This window comes from Electrona antarctica, assembly GCF_951216825.1.
Source record: "Electrona antarctica genome assembly, chromosome: 4".
NCBI classification, from domain to species: domain Eukaryota; kingdom Metazoa; phylum Chordata; class Actinopteri; order Myctophiformes; family Myctophidae; genus Electrona; species Electrona antarctica.
In genome coordinates this window covers 55,576,532-55,596,053 of record NC_136809.1, presented here as the reverse complement: position 1 = coordinate 55,596,053, position 19,522 = coordinate 55,576,532, and positions in this window count along the sequence as shown.

The window sequence follows — 19,522 nt, the reverse complement described above, 5'->3', positions numbered from 1 at the left end:
AGAGGTTGAAAGACAGAACTTTGTGAAATGTACATCTAGTTCTCTAATTAATACCAGCAAATGAATCCCAAATTTGTATTTAAGAAATAGTGTGTCAGCTGTCTATTTATTTCTAAATACCAAATAATAATCTAAGTTATGTTCATTGCACAATGCATATGGTACATACCATGGTCTTTGGGTTCCTCCTGTTCAGCAGAGTTGAGGTTGATAGAGTTCATCTTCTCCTGAAGTCTGGAGTCCACAGTCAGATCTGATCAGAAATGGAGCAGTTGTGGAGAACTGACACAGAGCAACTCTTGTTATACTAGAGAGCCTGAGGTGGAGCCACTAACTGCTTGGATTGATAGGCCGAAGAGGCGAACAATATAACCATCTCTCAGCCAATCACAACTTAACAGCCTGCTGCATGCTCCACCCCTCCCTCCTCCCCCAGGCATGCTCTATCTATATCCAATACATGTATGGACATTATGTACATAGTATTAAAAGCATAAATGTATGTACTGTATCAGTACAGTGAATTGTTACTGAAGCAGAGACATATTCCTTCAGTCACAACAGAACCAAGTAGAACCAGCTCTGATGAAGATACAACTGCTCCTTATACCGTGATCTTCATTTATCTTATAAAATGTTACATGCTTTAAAATTACAAAGTTTACTATTGACTCTCTATTTTATGTTACTCACTAAATGTGTGAACACACATGGACACACAGCACTCCTACAAACCACAGATTAACAACAACTCTTGACTCTGAACATTTAACCAAGATAAATAAATCACAAGTAAAATCAATGAGTCTACCAGTTATGTGTTTTCCAAGACACAAACTGCCACCCACCCCTGCACTACATAGTACACAAGTCACACACATTGACTTGTAAACTATTCTACATTATTATAATTAAGTTGCTTTATTATCTAGAAGACAGTTTTCTGGTTTCACAGGACTGGTGTTGTTTTGTACAGAATATCATACAATGACCGCTTAGCCCACATACAAGACAGTGAAGACTTGTACACCATGTATGAGAAAATAAAAGCTACAATTAAATTAGCAATCATGTTTCAGCATTTACTCAAATCAGCAAGGAATGCACAAGTCCAATACTTTACAGCAGATGAAACAAGACATTAGATTGAAAATCACATTCAGAGCAAGTGGAAATATTTCAAACATGAATCTGTTTAATGTATAGTTTGCCTGCTATTTCACCATTTGACCCAAGTTACAGTGATTCGTTGTTGATGTGTGTATGGGCGGGGGGGGGGGGTCTGTATGGCTATGCTATTGAGATGCAATTCAGTCAGACCATTGACTCATTGAGAATAAAGTAGTGATTTACATGTGTGTATGGGACAGTAGCCTATAATGTGTGAAATGATGATGTAAATCACTGCTATTGAGATGCAATTCAGTCAGACCATTGACTCATTGAGAATAAAGTAGTGATTTACATGTGTGTATGGGACAGTAGCCTATAATGTGTGAAATGATGATGGCTCATTTGCAATTGCTTGGTCTATAGTTTTACTTTTGAGATGCAAGTGAGTCACTAACTTAGTACTAGAAGTTAAAATGATATGGTTTGTGATCAATATCCAATAAATATTTAAGTACTTTTAGTACTTAAAGTACTAAAAGTAAAAGTACTCATTGTGCAGAATGTGCCATTTCACAATTTCAAAATGTGTACAAAATCTATTGAAAATAGCAGATCTACAAGCTCACAAAGCGACGCATTGTGAGCTTGTAGATCGGCTATTTTCTGATGTGAAGTAGAAGTTAACGTTTGCATTTTTCCATTAGTGTCTGAAAGCCAAATGTTTTGTCTTTCTTGTGTGTCGACATTAGAGCCTGGCCTTGAACTTGATTCCATTTTAAATTTGCATTAAATGAATCAAAATACAAAAGTATCCAAATCAAAAGTAAATATAAAGTAATTTGCATCCAAATAGTCAGCATACACAGCCCTATTAGTATGCGTGTGTGTGTGTGTGTGTGTGTGTGTGTGTGTGTGTGTGTGTGTGTGTATAGTCATAATGAAGGCCATTGTTCCCCTCTAAACTGCCTAGCAAATCTAAACTATCAATGCAGACCCTATGTCTTCAGCATGTAACGATAGGTATTTATGTGCCTATATATCTCAATTAAGAGACGGCACTCCTGGGCCACCCGGTCCGCGGGTATTAGAAAGCGGGCCGACCCGTTCATGCGCAAGAAAAACAACAAACAATAGCCTGCAACCGGAGCTATAGGCTAAAGAAGCTTTGCCTACGGGGAACAATAACAAACTAGAAAGGTCGCAATTTTACAAAATTGCAGAGTGTGGTTGCCTCAATCCCCAATATAGGACCCTCCCAGTAATTTCTTAATCATGCTGTCATGTTGCACCACTTCTGTTTTCCCATGCTGTCAAAATCCTTTCATTTATAAATGTAAGTGAGCACTATACTAACAAATCAAATTCTACTACCCAATCTGTAGCCATCCAATCAGCGATCGGGTTCCACCATTGTATCAAATATCCCTGCTTCTTGCCTGTCATCTTGTCATTGTCCTTTCAGTCAGCATCCAATCACCTCCTCCATCTCCAGCCGCACCTCAATGCTGGAGGTAGTTCATCTGCACTGTCAGATGCATGGGCAGGGGGATTGCTCTCCTATTGATGTTTATTTCAAATCGGTGTGATTTCTTTTATTGAAATGTATTTAATACACAAAATGACTTTACAAGGTTGTCATACGGACGGACACAGACAGTGTCCAAGATCTACTGGTATTGTCACTCATTGTTCTGCCTAAATTGACCACATTAAGAAGAGCTCCACCATTTCACACATAGTAAAGGATTTGTCTTGTTCCAGCATTCAGCAACTGTCCTCAACCGTTTCAGTGTCAAATAATAATAATACGCAATACACAGGATTGTGGTAGCTGTAGTAAGTACGCAGCACTCCAGACTGTAGACATTGCTGTGGTCTGGAGATGTACATGTGATCCAACAGCGTGTTCTTGTCTGTGGTCGCCTCCTTGATGAGTTGTGCATATCCTCTGGAGTCTAGCAGCCTGCTTATGGGCCCACCAAAAGTGGGCCCTTGAAGTAGATCTTCATTAAAATCTCCACAGAGTACGATGGGATGGTGGTCCATAATTTCTAAGCCGTCCAGGAGGGCCTTCAGGTTGTCCAGGAACGGGTCACCGTAACGTGGTGGTCTGTACACCGCAGCGATCAGAAGCTTGACAGGGGACTCGATCTTGACGACCACAAACTCCATGTTTGTCACATTGAAAATGTTCCGCCTTTCACTAGCCTGGAAATGGTCCTTCACATACACAGCCACACCTCCGCCGTTCTGTTCTGCACGGTCAGGGTTGCTTGCGTATGACACGTGTCTGTTGCGGCTGAACATGGTGTACCCATCCAATTGCAGACCGTCATCCACAACAGAGCCAGTGAGATGGGTTTCTGTCAAGCACAGGACATCTGCAAGTGGAAATTCGTGATGTTGCCTGATGTCCTGAATGTGAGCCCGTAAGCTTTGCGTGTTGTGATGGACAATCGTCAGCGTTTGCGCTTGGCCCATCCTCTCTCGAAAATGCAACAGTGGCATGACACTGTCCAGTGAGGCGGTCTTCATGGATTCCAGGGCGGCTGTGATTTCCGGATCAGCGTAGATTTTCTTCTCATCAAAGTCGATGATGTGCAATCCTTGCAATGACGTTGTCCTACTGAGGGCAACGTAGGCCATGCCTGGTTGGAAGATCCGTTTCAGGGAAACCACGGCGGATTGCGTAGTCATGCCTTGGACTTTGTGAGCTGTGCAAGCATATGCCAACTTGATGGGAAATTGCCTGCGAATCACTTTCTGGTCACTCAGGTATTCCTCCACCCTTATGATGTGCACTTGCTTAGCGCCAGGTGTAGTTCTGCGATATTTCAGCCCGGCATCAGGCTTGTCTAGCAGAAGCCAAAGCTTTGCTACCGTAGTGCCGTCCTGGTTCACCAGATACTCGACACTATCGATCTTGCCAAATGTCCCGTTGACAAGGCCATCTTCCACATCTATGTTCCTGATGATCATGACAGGGGCGCCTTCTGCAACTTGCAAATTGTCAAGAAGGTCCTTTTGCTGTCCTGTACAGGCTCTGTTAAGACGAGTCATCTGGTGATTCCGCTCATCTCTCCTGTAGTCTTCTGCAGGTATGTCAACGATGTGGGTGTGGAGCTCAGACAAGGACTTGTTGTTGTGTGCCGCAACTTCTTTGTTGGTTGCGAAGATGTGCACAACATCCTTGGGACAAAGGTGACGCTCAGTCACTCTCTGAGCAAGAAGATCTTTGTCTGCAACACTCAGCGGATCCTTCTTCCCTTTGACTCTCAGCCGATTGAGAAGTTCTGCGTAGGGCACATCATCTTTCTGTCGCATGATCTCCGTCAACGTGATCATCTGAAAGTGTTCGTGCAAAAGGTCCGGTTTGCATTCCTCGAGCACGCAGAGCGGTTTCCCTTGTGACGTTGGAGGGAGCTGGTGAAAGTCACCTACTGCAAGCACAGACATGCCTCCGAATGGCATCTTGCTGCCTTTAATCTCTTGCAGTCTCCAGTGGACGAAGGCAAACAAGTCTTTGGAAATCATCGACACCTCATCAATGACGATGATCTGCGCATTCCCCAGCTTCGCTCGCATGTCATCCAATCTATTTCCCAAGCCTGTGTAGGGGGGTTTGAGGCTTCTTGGCAACTTCAACAGGGAGTGCAGAGTGTTCCCTGAGATGTTGTATGCTGCAGTTCCAGTGAACGCAGACAGCAGCACTCTGGGCGTAGATGGATCAGTGTTTTCAAACAGTCTGGGGAGTCGACGGAGAATTCTTGTTCCCTCACCGTAGACGCACCTTATCAGGTGTGATTTGCCAGTTCCAGCACCTGGTGTGCAAGAAATGTGAGTGCCATGCATGTACACTGATGATTCCTTGAAAATGCGGGATATGAAGGATGATCCTGACTTCTGGATGCTTGCACAGATATCACAGAGGGTGGTGGAATGCATGGTTCTTGTACAGGGTCCGTGTTGGAAAGGTCCATAGCCTGCACACCGCTGTCTTTTTCATGAACTTCATGCTGTGCATGATGCAGAGCTTTTTTAGGAGAAGGCTCCACGGCTGGAGGAATTGTCTTCCGTATCTCTGCATTGACTTGCTGGACTGTAGCACTACCGTTTGGTGATCGTGAAAGGTTCGCCTTAGCAGCATTAGCAGCCCGGCTTTTCTTTGCAGCGACCGATTTCGGACTGGGACGAGGCATGATCACAGTTATGTGACAAAATAATGACTAGATCTAAACTTAACAATTTCAAAATCACAATTTACCTGTAAATATGCAGTCTAACTCTAACCAAGAATGAACTTACTTACCGTTAAATATATGCAATCTAACTCTAAACAAGAATGAACCTACTTACCATTAAATATGAAGTCACTCACTGGTGTAGCCGTTCAGACCTGTCAACCAAAGCAGAAAAATATTATTAGTATATTTCAGACTAGCGGCTATATTTTGGAGATAAAAAAAACGATTTTGGCAATCTATAATTGTGTAAAAAAAGATTTAATTTCATGCCATAACTTTAAAAACAGCTAATCTACAAGCTCACGACCTCACCAGGTTGCAAAAGCCAGAAGGGCCTCTGAGACCTTAGTGTTAACCCCTGGAGCATGATATGCAATGCCACTCATATTTTCTGAAATAGGCAAAATTATAATAGCAATGTCGGTAAACCCAAAAAAGCAACCCAAATGACACAAACTGATACGTTTAGTGTTGCAACCACTAACAACTAATGTTACCATGTACCTATAAGAGTAGGAAGGTAACGTGTAAAATGTGTGGACACAGGATGCAATTAAAGTAGTATAATATGTAATGGCATGGAGGCACAAACATTTTGGTGTCAAACCATTGTCAGTATAGATGCGGCATGTCAGGCACAAATCACATTATGTAAACTAGGTCCTTAGTCCCTGGTGAGGTAGGCTATTGTGAGCTATCAATGTTAGGACAGCACCAATCAGGATAGAATATAAAAACAATTGGATGGGTCTGTCTTGATCACTTGATTATAGAGATGTGTACCGTTTTGTTGTGAGAGTAATGCGTTTGTAGGAGCTGTGTTAATGATTTGTAGGATTTTGTTCAAAATGGCCACTATATGAAATGTGGCCTCTAGGAAGGGATGTAGCTCTGGTCCATGAGTAAGGCTATGGACCAGAGCTACATTCCTACCTGCTTTCTCTGCACCATTTAAGGCCGTTTCCAAATGTTAAAATGTAAAAGACCAATATTATTATGAAGATGTTAAGACCGCTAAACCAAATAGAATAAAGTTTACCTTCAGAAAAAGCGTTGTTTATGGCTTCTGAATGTAGGTCTTTTAACATGTAATGTCTATGGAGTGACGTCACGTCAACACCACTAGGTCTGTAAAGGGGGCGTGGAAGGGCTGTGAGATATGCCTATTCTAGAATAGAAGGACAGCCAATAGGAAGACAGTGGCAATAAAATTCTAGAATAGAAAAAAAATACCCGATCTACAAACTTAAAGGTAGCAGCGTAATCTTGTAGATCAGCTATTTTTGGTGCACAGATTTTTGGACATATGTAGGAGTACTGATAAAAAAATGTGTTTTGCACAAATTGGCCTCCTGGTTGTGTTTTAACAAGCCTGTGCGAGATTCTCCTCTGGCATCCAGGGAGTGTTTCACTTCACTGTAATGTACACTATACTGTACTAGTACTCTGTGGTGTAGTGTACTGTACTGTACACTGCTGTACTCACTGTACTGTTCTTTGCTGTGCTATTGTAATAGTTAGGGTGGTTTTAAGTTCAACAGTGCCACTTGAAGTTAGGTCACCCAACATCAGTGCAGCCGTTCATACTGCAAATATACAGTACATACATAGGCCCGGACAGAGGGACACATTGTGTGCGTGTATGATCTATCAGCTTACAAGGCTTGGCATTTCCGACAAATGTGCTTGTAGAATCTGCATTTTCACCGTTGCACCAGCACCACAGAAAGCCATTATCCTACACTTCAGTTTCTAAAAGCAACCTATTCTCTATAACTGATTATCTGTAGCAGTTATGAACAGTCTAAGCTGTATTTATGACAGCATAAATCCTGTTGCCAAGTGTTGTGTGAATAATAACACATTACGATTACCATAAACCAGAGGCATGCAGAAAAAAATACTGTATAATACAATGTGATATACTGATGTAATAGGAAACATAGGAAAATTGACAGTTTATAGGGGGTGTAAGTGACACTTGTATGTTGTAATACATTTTAAAAAACAGCTCAAATTATAATAGTAACCATTGATACCGAGTGTTCGTTCAGTAACCGTGGTCTCTGTGAATCTCCAGCTTTTTAGCAAATAGAACATCAGGTTGGGATAATTAAAACTTGTGACCCTACCATTAAAATCCTATGGAAGGCAAAAATGTCAAACTTTCCATTTGCTTTAAGTAGCATGTCAAACTAGGGGGTTTTCATGATTCTGAATCCATTCCAAGCATTAGTTTTGCACAAAATACACTCCTTGGGCTAAAAACGGCCATAGACAGCAGAGTGGCGATGGCTGCTTTTAGCCCACGGAGTGTATTTTGGGCTAAAAGCAAAATACACTCCTAAAAATACACGAGGGGCTTTTAGCCCAAGGAGTGTAACAGAAGCCTGTCGGCTGCCGGACTACATGGAAGCTACAGCATCATGAGACCCTGTCTTGCCAGTGTTTCCTGCAGGAATAAAGCTTTGGCATGGAGGGACCTCAAACATTTTGATTAATTAATTAATTTGATTAATAATTGTATTATTGCTCTTGTATTGCTATTGGAGACACTGGGGAGACACTGGGGAGGCACTCAGGGAGGCACTGGGGAGATACTGGGGTGGCACTGAGGAGACACTGGGGAGGCACTCGGCAGACACTGGGGAGGCACTAGGGGGACACTGGGCAGGCACTGGGGAGGCACTGGGAAGACACTGGGCAGGCACTGGGAAGACACTGGGGAGGCACTGGGAAGACACTGGGCAGGCACTGGGAAGACACTGGGGAGGCACTGGGAAGACACTGGGGAGACACTGGGGAGGCACTGGGGGACACACAATTATTATTATTTATTTATTTTCAGCTCTGCATGGCGCGATTTATTTCAAGCATGGCGCAGCGCCATGCCAACAACATTGTGGGGGAAACCCTGCTTGCTAAAGTGACGACACCTCATAAGCTGTTGGAAAATAGCAGATCTACAAGCTCATAGCACGGCACGCTACGAGCTTGTAGATCTGCCATTTTTGAAAAATCATGAAAATGTGGCGGGGGGGGGGGGTCCCTGGAACAACATATTTTCAGATGGAGGTCCAGCTCTTTAGCAAACAGAATATCACGTTGGGATCATTAAAACTGACAAATCAGAATGGGCTAGAACATTGCCCAAATATAGTTGACTTGGATCATAGAATGACATGTGTCGTTCAACAGCCACATGGAAGCTACAGCGTCAAAAGTGACGACACCTCATTAACTGACAATGGCTTGATAACAAAACAGTGCTCATATGCCAACATTACAGCATTGTGTTGTGCACGTCAAGAGAAATATAAAAATATTCAAATGTGACAAACCTGTGCGAGTACAGTAGACTGGAAACTTATCCACTGGACCAGGACGTCTGTCGAGTAGTGGAACTGGAGGTCACCCACTGTAAATAAAAAAATGTAAAGCTTAGAAATTGTCGCTGTGTGATCTTGTAGATTGATTTGCAGCATTCTGTACAAAACAGGCCACTCCTGAAAACTTTGGAAGGCAATCTCAGCCAATCAGGATGGAATACGATACATCAAACAGACCCATGTTGATCACATGACTATAGAGATAATGTGTACCGATATGCAACAACATTGTGGGGGAAACCCTGCTTGCTAAAGTGACGACACCTCATAAGCTGTTGGAAAATAGCAGATCTACAAGCTATGCATGCAACAGTTCCCTCAAATTGCACTCTGTGTTCATGATTTGCACTCTGTGTTCATGATTTGAGGCATTTTGTTCATAACAGACCAATCCTGCAAACTTTGGAAGGCAATCTTAGCCAATGAGGATTGAATATGAGGAAGCAGACAGGTCCGTGTTGATGACATGACTATGGAGTAGGCATGCCACGGTATACCGAATTTCGGTAATACCGCGACAGGAAAAGCCACGGTGTTGATACCGTGAGATTTCCGAGCTGACGGTATTTGAATACAGCGTCGGTGGGCTGCGCATGCTGCGCGCATGCAGTGCAACTCCACTCGCAGACTAAGGCAAAACATTTATTTTCACCACACAGCTGCAGTAGATTGAAAAGTTGCTTCCTACCTTTGAGTTAGTGTTGCTGAAAGACACCCAGATCCAATTGTATATTCCATATTTCCATATGTAGCCTACTATGTGTGAAGTTGTGAACTGTCAACACGGCACACAGAGTTGTGATCATGCGCAGTTGAGATTATGCACTAGCTCTGCTGCAGCGTGCAGGGTACAAAACGGCCATTAGGGGGAGCCATATAGTACAGTGAAATACAGTGGGGAATAGTTATTGATTAATTGATTGAATACTTTATTGGCAGAAATGTAATCAGTATAGGGTACAGTCAAACACATGTCCAAAGGGATCACTGAAAAAAGTCCCTGCAGTCTTGTTTCCATTCAGGTCCTGGGTAATCAATTCATAATCATGACAAGTCACATGACAAATTGAAATTATCATAAAAGGTAAAAATACAAAATAATATATGTAGGCCTACAGGTTGGGGAACAAAGAAGGGCTTATAAGGAGGTAGGGGTAGTCACTATACATAGGTGGGGGGGGCAATCTTTTTTATTTTTTATTATATATAAATACCGTGGAATACCGAGGTATAGGTTATCAATACCGGCACCGTACCGTACTGTAAAATATCATACCGTGGCATGCCTACTATGGAGATAGTGTATACCGATTGATGTTTGATTGATTGATTGAAGAATTTATTAACAGTTTGCAGAATTACAGTACATTTCAAGCACAAACTCAATACAAAGGCTGTTAACTGTGAGTGGACGACCCAATTAAGCATTACACTTGTTTCCAACAGGGTCCACCATGTTCAAATCATCAAAACATTTAGAGACGTACAAATAGACACTTCTATAGACAGAACAGGAATTCATCAAAAAATGTGATGTGATGTATGGATAAAATGTGTACCAGTAATGTAAAGAAATGTGTTTAGCAAAAGTTGGGGCATCGAGGGAGTATGTGTATGTGTGCAGTTTGGCATAGGCCGGGCCAAGGGTGCTGGAGATTAGCTGTACACAGACGGACGGACACACACAAGGACACACGGACGGACGGCAAAACATACTCTCCCCATGCCTCTGCCTTGTGGACACAATTAGGATGATGTAACACAGGACAGAGGCCTAGGGTCTGATCGCCTTGGACAGTTCAAAATGTGTAGATCTGCAAGCCTGCGACGGGTTGCGAGCTTGTAGATTTGCTAATTTTGACGTCTATCCGGTCAATATGGAGTTGCCGTTCATCCATGCACATGTACATGTCAGGACAAAAAATGCTCAAATGTTAAAACAATGTGACAGACAAACCTGAGTGTGGCTACACTACAGTAGACCAAGATGGAACCACGATCAATCTCCAGATGTCTGTCAGCAGCTGTGAATTGCTAATGGAAAAAATATATATTTTGTATTTTAGATGCAAGTAAATATTTTAACCCCAGCATTCACATTCTAGAATAGCCGAAATAGCCTATCTACAAGCAGCATAGCCAGGAACCAAATGGACCCTTATGTCTGTAACTCAGAGAATGTACAAATGGAACCAAATGGACCCATTAGGGCTAGAGCATGTGCATACAAAGTTGGGTGTGGTTCTCAAATGTTTTATTTGCAATGACCCCCTTAACTCAGAGTGTACAAATGGAACCAAATGGACCTGTACATTAAATGCCTTGTACTGTACCTTAACCTTACATGCCAAAAAATACCCCAAATGGGTCCATTTGGTTCAATTAGTAGCCTGGGTTAGGATTAGGTTACAGTAATGGAAAAGTGCCCAATTGTTTTACTTAAGTTAAAGTATCTCCTACCCTATTTATACTAATATAAAGTTAATGCATGTTTTATAATAATTATCAAAATCACGCATGCATGCATGCGTGCATGCGTGCAACAGCTACACACGCTTACATTGCCAATGAATGGTAGACTGCATCTTTGCATCTTTGCAATGCAAAGAATGGTAGCTAACGGCTAATAGGCCAGGCAGATGCAAAGTTTGCATCTGCCTGGCCTATTAGCCGTTAGCTACCGCCGCTAGCCGAATAGTACTAAGCCAGTTTTCAGCAAAAGGCGGAAATGTCCAGGCTAAATTACTTATCGACGGGAGTCGTGTTCGTATTACTTTAATAGTCGTTGTCATGTACATTCCAAATAAGCAAGTATTGAGCACTTATGATGGTATATGGTTATCATGGTAATATCAAGTAATAAAGGATAGAGACCGGACCGAACCGGGTACAAATTACTTCCGCGTTTTCAGGAAGTCAACAAAGGACAGAGCCAATCACAGACGCCTGCGTCATACGGCATTAGCCAATCTCTGGCCGCTTTGACAAACTCCGTGTTTGTTTTAAACACAATACATTGATTTATCAACAGAACGTGGCTAATATTTGTTCATTTTGAACGTTCTTTGGCTGGTATTTACTGTAAGAATAACGTGACTCGTGTCGATTGGTAGTTTCGAGCCAATATCTCGCCATTTACGTCCACACGTTGCCTCAGTGTTGAAGTAAGCTAGTTAATTTAGCCGAATCATGCTAACGGCTGGAGGACGGAAATGCGAGGAACCATGCTCGCGTTTAAAAACCAGCGAAGAAGAAGCCGTAATGTTTAAAATATATGCATGGAATACCATTACGTGGCTAATATTTACTTGTAGCTCGTTTTTTTAGCATTCATTGTTACATTAATTTCATACCAACTATTTTAACTGATTAAGAAAGGAGTTTAACATACCTGCAAGTCTTGGCCTGTAAACGGGGAAAAACACACACAAAAACAACAAAACAAAAAGGCAAACAATACTACTAATAAGGAGTAGATACGATACAAATCCAAAAAAGACAAAAGCACACGAGAAACACCAAAACAATACTACTACTAATACGGAGTAGATGACAAAAATCCAAAGAAATTGCTGTTGTGTTCAATTTCGATCTGCTTCGCTCTGTGTCTATGAGGAAAGGAAAGTGGAAACGGAAAGTGCCTTCAAACTTAGTGAATATTTCAAAAACTCACACCATGGCAATTCGGCCAATAGGAAAGCAGCTCACGTGGCCAATGGACGGCGACGTCGCTGCGTGGCGGCCATCTTACTTCGGGACAGCATAACATATACTCTATGGTCTATGGGCATGTACTTTTTAAATAACCATAACTTTCTCAATTTTCAACCGATTTTCAAACGGTTTGGTTTGATATAAACAGAGACGTCCCCATACTTATATGCTTTTATATGATGTTCATGTAAAAAATAACATTAAGCAGATAGGCATCTTGAATCATAGCCAAATAACATTATAGTCCACTTGCCAGAACGTGAACCCAGACATGTTGAGTACACCAACGTTTTATATGTTGAGTATGGGTCCCCACCCAGCATGTAGACACTGCCAGATGCTAACTTGCATATGTTGAGCAATTTTCATAATTGGCATAATATGTGACCATACCATTAACAACCTATAGAAGGCAAACAATTCAAATGTCATCCATTCCACGCATTAGTTTTGCACAAAAATACAAAAGTAATGAAAACACAATAGGCAGGTCGATTTATTTATTAGTACAAATGTTTGGGCAATTTATAATAATAATAATAATAATAATAGGTAATATAATTTGCATAGGCCCCTCCCACAAATCTTGCTAGCCAATAAGGGCCTTTCTCAGCCCCACCTCTCCCTGTGTTTTAGGATCCAAGATGGCCGCAGCACCAGGAGGGGGTAGCCTTACTGGGCTGCGTTCACAAATTCAAGACACCTGTCTTGCGTTTGTCTTGTGTCTGTGTTTAATGGCCACTCCAATGCATTTCCAATGGAACCCCATATGGTTTGACCAAACATTTTGTTTGATAGGGGGGGGGGGGGGGCAGAACAGAACAAATCCATCAAAGCTGTGTTCAGACACAAGTCAGGTGTCAGACACAAGGCAAGTGTCTTGAATGCAGCCCAGTAAGTCATACGTCGACCCCGCCCACTCACCTCTGCCCCACCCCCTCCTGGTGCTGCGGCCATCTTGGATCCTAAAACACAGGGAGAGAGGTGGGGCCGAGAAAGGAATATCACCTCACCTCTGTGATCATGTGTAAGTATTTTGGAAGGGATTTATCCCCCAAAAATCATGTTTTGGCTACAATTGGTTACGTTTTTCGCATTTGCGGCACCCCCTATGGATGAAAAAAGCCCTCCCAGTAATTGTGCTAGCAATTACAATGTCAAGTCACCCCTGCGGTCATGCGTAAGTAATTCGGAGGGGATTTATCCCCCCAAAAATCATTTTTCTGCAAGAAACTGTTACATTTTTTGCATTTGCGGCGCCCCCTATGGATGAAAATAGAATCGCTTTTGGCTTTTGGTTGATTAAACCACCCCGGACATGTGATTCAAATTTGGGATGGATTGGACATTCCGTTCGTGATTTTAGGCATTTTTTGTAAAATAGGCCCCTCCCACTAACTTCGGACGACGATTAAGGCCGAGCGATACGGACCAAAAAAATTCAAAAAATCTGAAAAAAATGTAAACGCGGTCCGATAGGTCCAGAGATCATGTGTACCGATTTCTGTGAGATTCGGACCAAATCTGTAGATTGAGAAAATTAAAGTGTGTTTTGAAGAAAATTCAAAATGGCGGAAAATCTATCCTGACGCAAATGGGCGTGGCCTATATGGGGAGATGCGTCATGACCCAAGGAATCCAGGGCAAAAATACATTTGATTTTACGACCTACGGTTCAAGAGTTATAAACCAAAACGTAAAGTGGGCTGTTATAGCGCCACCATGAGGCCGACCGATATAATTATAAGTTAATTAATTTTAGTAAGTATTACAAATTATCCCTCCAAGTTTTGTAACTATAGCCCTTACGGTCTCCGAGGAAAAAATACTTGAACGTGATTTTTCGCATTTTCCCATTCATGTCAATGGGGACATTTAATGCACGAATAAATTAATATCAATTAAACTATACAACATTTCTCTTAGAAACGAGCAAGCACACCATTCCTGACAATTTGAGATATGGCTCAAGTGCGTACAGTCAAAACTGTGGGAGGAGTAGTCCGGCAAAGTTTAGGGTTACTCCAGTAAATGAAAGTGAAATAATAATAAAGTGTTACAATTACAATAGTCTGGTTGCCCTTTAGGGCAACCACACTAATAAAGTTCAATAGAGAATTTGAACCCAGAATACACAGAAATGCGTCCATAAACTAATGTTTATGCACTAGAATTTCGCGGGCCTTCGGCCCGCTCATCCTAGCGCCATGCGATACGCAAATGGGAAGAAGGCAATGGCAAGCCATGATGTTTTCATTTATGCATTTGCTTGGAAAGCGCAAAGTTGCCAAGCTGGCTGAGTGGCCTTGTTTGGTTTTGTGTATTTGCGTATGAAAGCGAGCATGGCAAGGCGCAGGAACAGTATACTGTAGGCTACTGTAAGTCGTTGTACTGTACTGTACTGTACTGTACTCATGTGTACTGTACTGTTCTCTGTACTGTTGTTATTAGTGTTGTGTTCTTATTTTTTATTATTATTATTATTATTACATGGATTAATATTCTGATGTACTGTACTGTACTCTGTACTGTTGATATTATAGTTGTTATTAGTGTTGTGTTCTTATTTTTTATTATTATTATTATTATGATTATTACATGGATGACTATTCTGATGTGAGCTTTCTTTCTGTACTGTACTCATGTCTCATGTGTACTGTACTGTTCTCTGTACTGTTGATATTATTGTTGTTATTAGTGTAGTGTTCTTATTTTGTATTATTATTATTAGTAGCGTTTGTGGCGTGTGTGTGCGTGCCATTTGAGCTGCATCGCGAGGCGATCCAAACCCCCCCCCCCCCCCCCCGCACGCGCGCGCACACACACACACACACACACACACACACACACACACACACACACACACACACACACACACACACACACACACACAGACATCACACACACACACACACACACGTGTCTGCAGTGACACTGCGTTGTGTCACTGCAGTTGTAGTGTTGTTGTTCTTATCCATATATGCGCCTCGGTTCGTCCCGTTTGTACCACGCCAGGTGTCGACACGGTCGTGTTTGCATTATTTTAACTGTGTATGTAATCGCGGCGCTCTCCATCCAAGTTAGAATCAGTGTGTGCGGTGTGTTGTTGTTCTTCTTCTTCTACTTTTGGTGTGTGTGTGTGTGTGTGTGTGTGTCACGTGGTGGGCTTTGAGCAAATGGGAGAGGGAATGTAGTGTTGCCAGGTCCGCGTATTGTAAGCGAGTGGTAGTGTGTGTAAGTAGCGTGTTGAATGGCATATTTTCTGTGCTTGTTTTCATAGACGTGGCAACAAATTAGCAACAGTAGCCAATGGGAAAAAGGATTCAGTGTTGCCAGGTCCGCGAGTGTTGTAGTGTGTATGAGTAGCGTGTTGTATGGCATTTTTTCTGGGCTTGTTTGCATAGACCTGGCAACAATGTTCCGTGGCCCGTGAGTGTGCGCGCGCGGGGGTGTCGGTGCTTGTGGCGTGTTTGTGTTTATTATTGATATTGATATTGTTTGTGAGTCTGGACGGGAGCCGGCTTTAGTGGCAGTGCAATGACAATTTTTACGCGGGTGGTGTTGAGGGTGGGCGTGCGGCGCGACATGAGGAGATAGCCGTGGATCGACGCGGAGGGTAAGTCTGTGACGTCTTAGTGTGTTGTTTAGTGTGTTGTTGCAGTGTGTGTTGCAGCGTGTCAGTGACGTAGTAGCTGGTGACTTTGTTTCCTGGGTTGCGTACAGCTTTTTGGGTACACCTTTTCAATTGTATAATAGATAAATACAGTAGGCTGCAAGTGCAACAGTTAAAAGTAATTGGACTAATGGATTTAGTTGATTATTAAAAATATGTCGATTCATTGACATTTATATCATTTGATTAATCCAAAGGCGTAACTGATTGCGAAGAAAATAATCCATAGTTACAGTTCTTGCAACTAACTGTTGTCACCCGACGAGTTGGTAGTGGAGTTTTCATATTCTCCCCGACTCCAACCCGGCCTTTTAGGGGGCTGGGCCTAAAACGTACGCTGCCAATTAGTCGAGGCCTAATAAATATGTTTCACCTGTGCATTTATCTATTATTATGAAGATGGCGCTGACTGGCGTTTCACTTTTACTCTATGATAGAGCTCTAAAATTCTGCCAAAACCCGACACTTCCCGACGTTTTGGGGCCCAGCCGTGCTTAAAATGTATGCAAATTAGTCGGCCTCGAGGCCGGCCAAGTTAAGGCCGGGGCCTTCAATTTTCAGGCCAGTTGAGAACTGTAATTGGTAGACAGAGGGGTGAACACTCAGTAGCGCCCTGGTAGTTTTGAAGACGTATGCAAGCCTGCACGGCGCACAGCCATTCACAGTTTCGCACCTCGCTTATAAACTCCCTAACAAAACCTGCCGATCGATACGGAGTACGTGTCACAGCTTGAAATAACAGGAATGACCGACCTAGGCCTGACGGTCCATTGTGTCGACCTGCTAGTGCCGAGTAGGCTACCGTAGTCGGATGTTCTGTCTGAAGTAGTCTGACGGAATACCGGATAACTTACCCTTTTTCCAACTCAGCAGAACTGTGGACAGCCCACCCAAGAGACGGACAGCTCGCCCAAGACACATAAGAGTATAAATGACTATGAGACATTGTAAATAAATAACCTGGGATTGCCTCTTTCTGTAGAATGTTGTTCAGAAGACTTGCATTTGTAAAGCTGGTAACCAAATGGACCCTTATAGATCTTTAACTCTCGAGTGTAAAATGAAACCAAACGGACACTTACCTGTCCATTTGGTTTAATGTGTTAAATTAGTGTTAATCATCTGCATTACTTAATTTACAAGAAGTCTAGATACACAATTAGATAATTAGAAATTAGTTAGAAATAATGGTTATTTTGATCGTTTGCCCGTTATCTCTCCCAATGGTATCAACATCAACACAGCATGGAATTGTGGACAAAATCTTATCCCAACGGCAACAACATATTCTACATCTTGGGACCGAGAGGCTAAATCTCATCTAATCTCAACGGTGGTTCCGTGGCTCAAAAGCCAAATAAATATAGGGCCTTGATATGATATGAAAAGGGTTGAAAACCACTGTAGACAACCAGCCAGTCGGGACAATAATGTCTGAGAGGTTTGAGATATTATCGTCAAGCTGTATATTCAGGTTTGTTTTGATTATATTCACTTATGGAATGGCTTTATACAGTCGAGCAGCACTTCAAAGGCATTTTGGCATCGATGAAACATTTGGACCCAGAATACACAGAAATGCATTCATAAACTAATGTGTATACATAAATACAGTAGGCTGCAACAGTTACTGTTAAAAGTAATTGGACTAATGGATTTAGTTGATTATTAAAAATAGATTATGAGATGCATTTGTCGATTCATTGACACATTATCATTTGATTAATCCAATTTGAGTAACTGATTGCTAAGAAAATAATCCATAGTTCTTGCAACTAACTGAATTTAGTTGTCACCCGACGAGTTGGTCGTGGAGTTTTCAAATTCTCCCCGACTCCAACCCGGCGTTTTAGGGGGCTGGGACTAAAGCAAAGCAAAGTAAAGTTATTTGTTTACCCAGGGTGAATGGACTAAGCTCGACGAACTTGTTTACAGCCAGACCCTGCTCATAGAACATTTCATGGTAGGGGTTCAATGCCTATGTACGCTGCCAATTAGTCGGGGCCTAATAAATATGTTTCACCTGTGCATTTATCTATTATTATGAAGATGGCGCTGACTGGCGTTTCACTTTTACTCTATGCTAGAGCTCTAAAATTCTGCCAAAACCCGACACTTCCCGACGTTTTGGGGCCTAAAATGTATGCAAATTAGTCGGCTTCGGGGCCGGCCAAGTTAAGGCCGGGGCCTTCAATTTTCAGGCCAGTTGAGAACTGTAATTGGTAGACGCAGGGGTGAACAGTCAGTAGCGCCCTGGTAGTTTTGAAGACGTATGCAAGCCCGCACGGCGCACAGCCATTCACAGTTTCGCACCTCGCTTATAAACTCCCTAACAAAACCTGCCGATCGATACGGAGTACGTGTCACAGCTTGAAATAACAGGAATGACCGACCTAGGCCTGACGGTCCATTGTGTCGACCTGCTAGTGCCGAGTAGGCTACCGTAGCCGGATGTTGTGTCTGAAGTAGTCTGACGGAATACCGGATAACTTACCCTTTTTCCAACTCAGCAGAACTGTGGACAGCCCACCCAAGAGACGGACAGCTCGCCCAAGACACATAAGAGTATAAATGACTATGAGACATTGTAAATAAATAACCTGGGATTGCCTCTTTCTGTAGAATGTTGTTCAGAAGACTTGCATTTGTAAAGTTGGTAACCAAATGGACCCTTATAGATCTTTAACTCTCGAGTGTAAAATGAAACCAAACGCCATGAAAACAAAATGGACACTTACAGGTCCATTTGGTTTAATGTGTTAAATTAGTGTTAATCATCGGCATTACTTAATTTACAAGAAGTCTAGATACACAATTAGAGAATTAGAAAGAAGTTAGAAATAATGGTTATTTTGATCGTTTGCCCGTTATCTCTCCCAATGGTATCAACATCAACACAGCATGGAATTGTGGACAAGATCTTATCCCAACGGCAACAACATATTCTACATTTTGGGACCGAGAGGCTAAATCTCATTTAACCCATTTTTGGCGGGAACCCCTTTTGGTGTTTTAAACATTGTTATAATTTAGCTATTGAAAAATAGCAGACCTACAAGCTCGTAGCGCGCCACCGAGTGGCGCGCTACGAGCTTGTAGGTCTGCTATTTTTGAAAAATCGTGAAAATATTTATTTCAGAAAACTGGAGGATTTTTTTTCGACGTCAGGCCAAAATGGGCTAATCTCAACGGTGGTTCCGTGGCTCAAAAGCCAAACAAATAAAGGGCCTTGATATGATATGAAAAGGGTTGAAAACCACTGTAGACAACCAGCCAGTCGGGACAATAATGTCTGAGAGGTTTGAGATATTATCGTCAAGCTGTATATTCAGGTTTGTTTTGATTCTATTCACTTATGGAATGGCTTTATACAGTCGAGCAGCACTTCA